The 7,969-nt window shown below is 42.7% G+C and overlaps 1 long non-coding RNA gene and 1 pseudogene across 1 annotated transcript; both read right to left on the bottom strand.

Annotated features, from left to right (window-relative positions):
- Window positions 1-2,074: 2,074 nt before the first annotated feature.
- LOC121136853 lies at window positions 2,075-2,864 on the bottom strand (annotated as a pseudogene).
- A 1,384-nt stretch (window positions 2,865-4,248) lies between these two features.
- Window positions 4,249-7,683, bottom strand: LOC121137239. Its single transcript, XR_005874478.1, has 3 exons — window positions 7,536-7,683; window positions 6,342-6,608; window positions 4,249-4,627 (listed from the first exon to the last, which is right to left on the bottom strand). It is a non-coding gene; the product is annotated as an uncharacterized LOC121137239 (long non-coding RNA).
- Window positions 7,684-7,969: the final 286 nt, after the last annotated feature.

Raw genomic sequence — 7,969 nt, 5'->3', positions numbered from 1 at the left:
CCACCCCTCCTTCGCTCCTCAGGGAGGGTGAGGCCCTCCATGGAGTATCCCCAAAGTCTGTCATATCATCTGGGGCAGGGCCTAGGCCCTCCCCCCATGTGTCCAGGCTGAGATATGGAATGTGCTCCTAAAGTCCATTCGTACACCACGGATAAATATTTTCTTTTTTTAACTCTTCACTTCTTATCTCTTTGGGAGGATCAGTCTTATTCTTTCTTATGAAAACCTGGTCTTAGCTTTGCTTATTTCTAGCCATGTTTTCTTAACTTAAGTTGTCCTGTCTGCCTTTTGCCTCTGGGCTTTTATCTTTTTCTATTCTATATGCCTCCTTTACTTCTTACTCCATGGCTTGCTGTGTAGCTGGGTGTCTGGCCCCTGGTGTCCTTCTCCTTCTCTTGCTCCCCTATCTTCTCTTCCCAGATCTCTTCTATTTATTCTCTCTGCCTGACAGCCCCGCCTATCCTTTATCCTGCCTAGCTATTGATCATTCAGCTCTTTATGAGACCAATCATATGTTTTAGACAGCCAAAGTAACACAGCTTTACAGAGTTAAACAAATGAAACATGAAAGAATGAAATACATCTTTGCATCACTAAAGAAATATTTTGCAGTATAAACAAGTATAACACATCTTTAGATAATATTCCAAAACAGGCTGGTAGGCCCAAGTCCCAGACGCCCTCCTGTCTCCATCCCAACAGTATTAGCATTATAGGCATTTGGAGGTTGGTGGGATCTGACCCCAGGCCATCAGGCTTGTGAGACAAGTGCTTTTACCCACTAAGCCATCTATCCAGTTTCTGACTGCACAATTTTATATGATTTACTTTTTAGAATTTTTATTCTCATGGGCATACAAAATAAGGATTATAGGATACAAGCAGCTTTGTAACTTTTTAAAAAATTAGTAAATGAACATTTTTCATCTGTTACAAGACCCCCCACAAGACCCCCAAAACAATAAGACACACCTTGCAATGGATAGCCTTCCATTTTATAAGTGTGGCACAATACATTTAATTAATACATAAAATATCATATTTGCTCCCAATGTAATGGCATTCTGATTTTAATTTTATTCAGGAACAAAGTATTCTGAATAAATGTATATTTAGAGTATTTGTCTACAGAACTGCCTTTGCCAATGGATGAAATTTTCTATTGTCTTCCAAGCACATTTTCCTAAGTGACTGTTTCTCAAACTTGTGATCCTCCTGCCTCTGCCTCCTTCAGCAAATCTTACCAGCATGCACCACCATAACCGCTCTGGCTGTTTCTCAACACTGTGATTCATGTCACAGGGACCTACACTATTTAAAATACAATTTTTAAAAATTCTTCTCTCATACATTATATCCAGATCACAGTTTTCCTCCCCCACCACTTCCAGTTTAAAAATAAAATTTTATTTTCAAAATTATTGACAAGTATGTGTGTTTCTGCAGAATTTTCCACTTCAAGACTTCTAAGGTTAAGGAAATTGGTGTAATCCTTTTTCCACAGTAAAATTAAAGCAATGCCACAATAAAGGCATTATACTAAGCGGTGAGTGACTCAAGAAAATGCCTTTAATTAAAGAAAACACACGCAAAAAATGACATTTAATCACCAGCTTTGTTTGTAAGTCATTTGTTACTAAGAAAGCTTGAGAAAGTTGAGATCTGAAAGTCAATTGAAAGTCCACTATTGTTCAGGCTCTCTGAGATTCTGAGTCAGGTGTTCCCAAGTCTCATGTTCCAACCCAAGTTCTTTTTTTGTTTTTTGTTTTTTTTCTGTTCCAAAATATACTTACATTAAATAAAATATGCATTTCAGCATGATCTACAGTGAATGACTATGCATTCTGGGAAGCTTCACATCTAGGCAGGGCCAACATTCGTGAAAGAAGCTAAGAGAATATGCATCCAATCACAGCTTATAGCAGGTTTCTTATTGCCAATCTGCCAGTCACACCGAACATGTCATTATATCATTTGTGCAGGACACCGATTATGTTGGGGGGAAGGGAAGCAAGCGCTATCCCCAATGGTGAGTTCGTTACAACTTCGGAGGAATCCCACAGACTAGACAGTAGAGTTTCAGTAAACATGTTAAGAGAAGCAGACAACGCTCTCGAGGCCCAGACACATTTTCTTGCTGTATTGTGTAGTCAGGAGGATGGTCTTCTTCAGGACAACATGGTCACAAGACTGGGACAGTCCCAAGGGGCTGACAGGGACTATGAGGATGGGGAGGAGGGCTACCTCGAGCTGTTTCACATCAGAGACAATGGTGACAGTCCTCAGACCTGCAATCTCTCCTCTTATCATCTGGCATAGCGTTTGATGTATCCATACACTTTGTCCCGGAAATCCTCCTTGTCTCATAAATGATGTTCAGCAGCTTCAATATTCAGTGGATCATCAAAATTCAAAAGATCAGTAAATAATGAGTTTAATCCCCAAACATCATCCTTCAGTGTCCTAGTGGGAACCCAGCCAGTGCCAACAATTTTATGTTCTCTTAGTAAACTTAGACATATTTCCCCTGTTTCAGTGTTGTTGGGGTGCCAGATTTCAGTCAAGCATTTCACCTTGGGAGGCACCATGCTGTAGGCATCAGGAACTTCAGTTTCAAACTGAAATTGTCCACCCTGGTAGTAACCCTCATCTGGGCTTACAGTCAGCTGAAAGCAATGAAGTTTGTTTGGATCAGGAAAATGTACTTTACATGTACAGGGTAAGTTAGCTTCAAGTTCTGCAACTTCTTTAACAAGCAACTTGTCTCTCACAGAAACCCTCTAAGTAGAGTCAGATGTGGAGGCAGATGTCCGGGATCCTTTGAGATTTTCATCTCGCTTCAGCTTGCTTGCCAGCCTTAGCATTACTGCCACCTTTCTGAGCACCGCGAGTCAGGCAAGGCAGGCCGGCACCAACACCATACCCAACTAGCTGAGGCAGCAAGACATGATAGCACTCACAGCCGCACCGGCTCCCGGTGGCGGGCTCGTTTTTTTTTTTTTTTGTTTGTTTGTTTTTTGTTTTTTGAGACAGGATTTCTTTGTATTGCTTTGGAGCTTGTCTTGGAACTTGCTCTGTAGACCACACTGGCTTCAAACTCATAGAGATCCGCCTGCCTCTGCCTCTCGGTGCTGGGATTAAAGGTGTGCACCGCCAACACCCGGCCTATCCAACCCAATTTCTTACCGATGAAATGAAGAGCATGTCTTATGGTTTCCATGTGTCCCAATGACAGAAATTTTAGGAAAAAGATGTAAAAAGTCACATGAATGTAGACCCAGGCTCATAAATATTGTGTTCTATTATGTTGAGATCTTTAGAACTAAGACAAACACACACACCACAAACACATGCACACACATATGCCCCACACAAACACACAATACACACCACACACACAATACACCACACACCCACCTACTATACCATATGCTCACATACACCGACACAAACACACAGCATGAATATGCACACAATACATACAGCATACCCACATGCACACACACATTTGATGCACATACCACATACATACATGCACAAGCACATACACAATACACTGCACACACATATACTTGTAGTTAGCACAAAGCAAAATATTGAACCCTTATCAAAAGCGTGTTTCTAAATTCATCCATATTGCCACATGTTGGATTTCTCCTTGGTGTATGTTGGGTTTTGGCATAAAGTGGGAGATTAAATTAGAACAAAGAGGGTAATGGGCTGTCAGTACTGGAAAATGCTTTGTTGACTGAATCCAACTCTTCATTTTCTAAACAGGAATCCCAGTCTCAAGAGGTTAAGTGACTTGTCTGGTGGAATAAACAGCAAGGGGCAGAGTTGAAATTTATACCAGACCGTTTAATATCTGAATCTGTGATTTTCATTCAACTACTAATCTCTCCAAAGATCTTCCTGAAGCTTATAAATTCCTGGTTATTCAAACAAAGCTCTATAACGTGAACACTGTAACTAAAATATTTTTTTTAAGGTTGCCCCAAATTGGCAGTTAGCTCTCCAGATGGGAATGCTCCTTTCAAAACAAAAGGGCTGTTTTGGTTTTCATCCTTTGAGAAGAAATTCAGACCATGATCCATCTTCCCTGAATCTATTTCTGCCTGCTCTCAGACTCACTCTTGTGGCTAAAAGCATTGCTAAAAATAGTAACAAAGAAAAAGACACTCGGACAAGAAGTAACAGTGGTAAGCAAACCACAGCCCAGCAGTCTGTGCTGTTTATTAGATTCAGGTCTTAAAATAGGAGCAGAGAGGATCTTGTGGACCCAGCCTTATTTTGAAATAAAATATACTATTTGAAACAGCAGTTGTCCTTGGGGATGATGTTAATTCACCTTTGTAACAAGTTGCCTTGTGGATGGCACAGTGTAGTAGCAGATCCTTGCAAAGGACCCATTTTTAGGTCTCATTTGACTGGAAGCCAATGGTTTCCATAGCATCACAGCCTGCAGACAGTCATAGTCTTCTTCAGAGGTAGCAAGGTGGGAGCTGGGGAGACGATCCTCTGGTTCCAATCACTCTTTCTGACGTAGATGTTGAGAGGATTAGGTGGTAGTAGCAGAATCAACAGTCCAATCTTGGTGGGGCTTTGAAGAATAGCAGCAGACTGAGACCTACAAGTCCCAGAAGAAGGGTAGAGTTTTCTCTGTGGCGTGACAGTTTTCATTGTAGACATAGGCTCCCTTCCCACCCGTTCGTTTTTTCTCTTTTGCTTTCATGTGTGCAGATACACGGTGTGCGTATTCATGTGTGTGCGTGCGCGTGCGTGTTGCATGATTTAATACAGAAGCCAGAGGCTGATGTTAGGTGTCTTCCTTAATCAGTTGCCACCTCACTTATTGCGACAGGGTCTCTCAGTGAGTCTGGAGTTCGGGATTTGTCTATGTTTGCTGGTCAATGAGTTCCAGGGATCTGTCTTCTGCCCCAGTCACCCAGTATTAGAGTTACAGGCACTCATCACCATGCTTAGTACGTAGGTGACAGAGGAAATACTCATGTTTGTGCTGACTGCAGGCACTCCAGGTGAGTATAGGTTTATTAGTTGAAGCTCCTAGACAAGTTTATTTGAGGATAACAAATAATTACCTCATTTCTCTTACACTGATTATGTTTGAGGATGAATATTCTCCTACTCATTCAAAGGCATGAGATGTTATTTCTATAAATGCACTGTTATTTTTGCTACCAAACATTCCTACAGGGGATGGACTGCCCTCAGATCCTTACAAATTACAACCTTAGGGTCAGGGATCAGTACACAGAATTTCTGTAGAGGCCATAAGTCTCCAGCTTATCGGCCATGTTGTCTGTTGTGAAGACTCACTTCTGTTGCTGGGGGAAGCTTTTACAGTCAGAAAGTAAACCAATAACTATGCTGTGCTATGGTAACATTTATACTAAAAGAGGGAGCAAGGCACCCAGAGTCTGCAACCTCTGCCAGAGAACACGGGCCTGTTCCCTATCTACTGAGTAACTTGGGAAAGAGAGTGGTGCATGTGGTAGATATAAGAAATAAAAAAGAAAAAGGAATCAAAGGTAGTCTCCAGGATTTCTTATATTTCATCAGCAACCAGCGTCATGGATTCCAGTTTTTCAATGCCTTTTTGTCATCTCCCCATAAAGGACGTTTTTGAACTGACTTTTTAAAAATCTTTTTTAATTTAAATTAGAAACAAGCTTGCTTCACATATCAATCCCAGGTCCCTCTCACTCCCCTCCTCCCCTGCCCCCCAAGCCCCTCAACCCTTCCACCTATTCTAGACTCCAGGGAGGGTGAGGCCCTTCATGGGGGGGTCTCCCAACAGTTTTATTTCACACCTCCTCACAACACATGCTCCCTATAGGCTATAGCTGGAGGTGTATTTGGTTTGTGTGCTGGCATATTTATTGACTCCTATAAGTAGAGTATAAACTCTTGAGGATAAAGATTTTGTCCCTCCTCCTCCTCCTTTTCCTTTTCTTCAGCAAACTTGGAGTTTACTAAGGAAAAATTGTAGGATATATTTAACCATGAATATGGAGAAAGGAAGGAAGATATGTAAGGGGACAATAGTACAAGCCCTAGAGTGGGCATGTCAGGCTTCTAAAGAGTCCAGTCTCCCTTCTGGAGATCGTAATTCCCCGTATTCTCCAGCACCTCCATAACTGAGATTTTAGAGTTATTGTATTAGTCAAGGTGCAGCAGAGAAAAGATGGCACACTTAAAAGAAGACGGGGCTTATTTACAGGGAATTTTAGAGAGTGCATTCAGGTGAGAAGAAGGAAAAGGACTAGTGTAGTGTTGTTCCTAAGCCCAAGACTTCTATAGGATTAGGTTGTCACAGGGACCTGAAAATAGAACAGCTTGTAGACACAAATTCCATGACAGGACAGGAAAGGAGCCAACCAACGGCAGCCTCTAGGATGGGAGTAGGAGAGAGAATGTTCTCAACACAGCCTCATCCCTCCCTCAGATCTGCTGGGACCCAGTCAGCTTCCAGGAGGCAGAGGAGTTGGTTCAGCTGGTGTAGTCCGCTGTGAACAGCTTCCTGGGCTGTTATTCCTTGTAGGTCCTCAGTATGAACTCCTGTTTGCAGGAGATCCTTGTCTCTGCCACTAGAACACAGAAAGTCCATCAGCTATTGAATCATGAGAGGGTGATGCCAGTGCTTTCACACCTGTGCCTGAAGAGAAACCATGAATGCTCATTGGGACTCTTAGGAAGGCCAATAAGACCCATAGCAGCTACCATCTCTCATTTGTAAGTGGACAAGGTATAACTTGATCAGTAGAGATTTGGGTCTTCTTTTCTCCCTCCCTCCCTCTCCCTCTCTCTCTCTCTGTCTCTGTCTCTCTCTGTCTCTCTGTCTCTCTGTCTGTCTCTCTCTGTCTCTCTGTCTCTGTCTCTCTCTTGTGTGTGTGTGTGTGTAAATGTGTGGACACGATGTGGCGGTCGGTCACAGGACAGACAACCTTGAGCATCATTCTGCCGTTTCTTGAGATAGAGTCTCTTACTGGCCTGAAACCTGCCAATTATGCTAGCCGGCCAGTGAGTCACAGCGTTCCACCTGTTTCCACCTCAGGATTAGATGTGCACAGCACCATGCCTTGCCTTCTTGTCCTTATTGTTTATGAACTCAGTCCCTCATGATTGCAAGACAAGCAGTTTACCAGCTGAGCACTCGTCCCAACCCAGGGTTCTGTTTTTCTACCACACATTCTATTTCTGTCTCTTTATCCTTTTGCCAGCACTGTAGTTGGACAGGGATTCTCTCCTGCTAAGATAAACTAAACTTTCATTCTTCTAAGATCCTACAATAAATAAACAAATCAATCTCAGGCTCTTAATATGAGTGTCTGTTTCCTGGTGTCACTTCTGGGACTCTTAATAGATGCAGCAAGACACACGTGGCAACTCAAATGTAATTCAAGTAGCATTTAACAAAGAGACCATCACAAAGGTAGATGAGACATAGCTTCTGACTTTCCCAACTAGTCAAAAAGGTTATCCCCTAGGGCAAGATTTGTGGGGTGTGCCCTTACCTGATTCTTCTTTCTTCCTGATGCTGCTATAGCCTCCAATTGTCTGATCTATGCAGGAACCAGAAGGTGAAGAGCTTGTTGGTGTGTTCATACACAGTGGCTTCTTTTGTTGTTGTTTAGAGACAGGGTCCCAGGATGGTTTGGAACTCACTATGTAGCTCAGAGGCCAGACAGGCCTTGAATTTGCATCACTCCTACCTCTGGAATGCTGGGATAGCAAGTGTGAGCCATGACATCATAAGGGTATCATAAGAGCTTCTTAAGGGCAGAGAACAGGTGAAGAAAGGTGAGAGGGTATCCTCAAGAACAAATCTTTGATATTCCCAAAACACCGGTGATTTCTTCTTCCTCTTCCTCCTCACCCTCCTCCTTCTCTTCCCTCTTCCTACTCTCCCTTGTCCCACTTACCTCCTCCTCTTCCTCCTTCTCCCCCT

Source organism: Mesocricetus auratus, unplaced genomic scaffold, assembly GCF_017639785.1.
Source record: "Mesocricetus auratus isolate SY011 unplaced genomic scaffold, BCM_Maur_2.0 Super-Scaffold_100676, whole genome shotgun sequence".
Classification (NCBI taxonomy): domain Eukaryota; kingdom Metazoa; phylum Chordata; class Mammalia; order Rodentia; family Cricetidae; genus Mesocricetus; species Mesocricetus auratus.
Note: the sequence above shows the minus strand (reverse complement) of the source record. Positions and strands in the feature narration are given on the sequence as shown.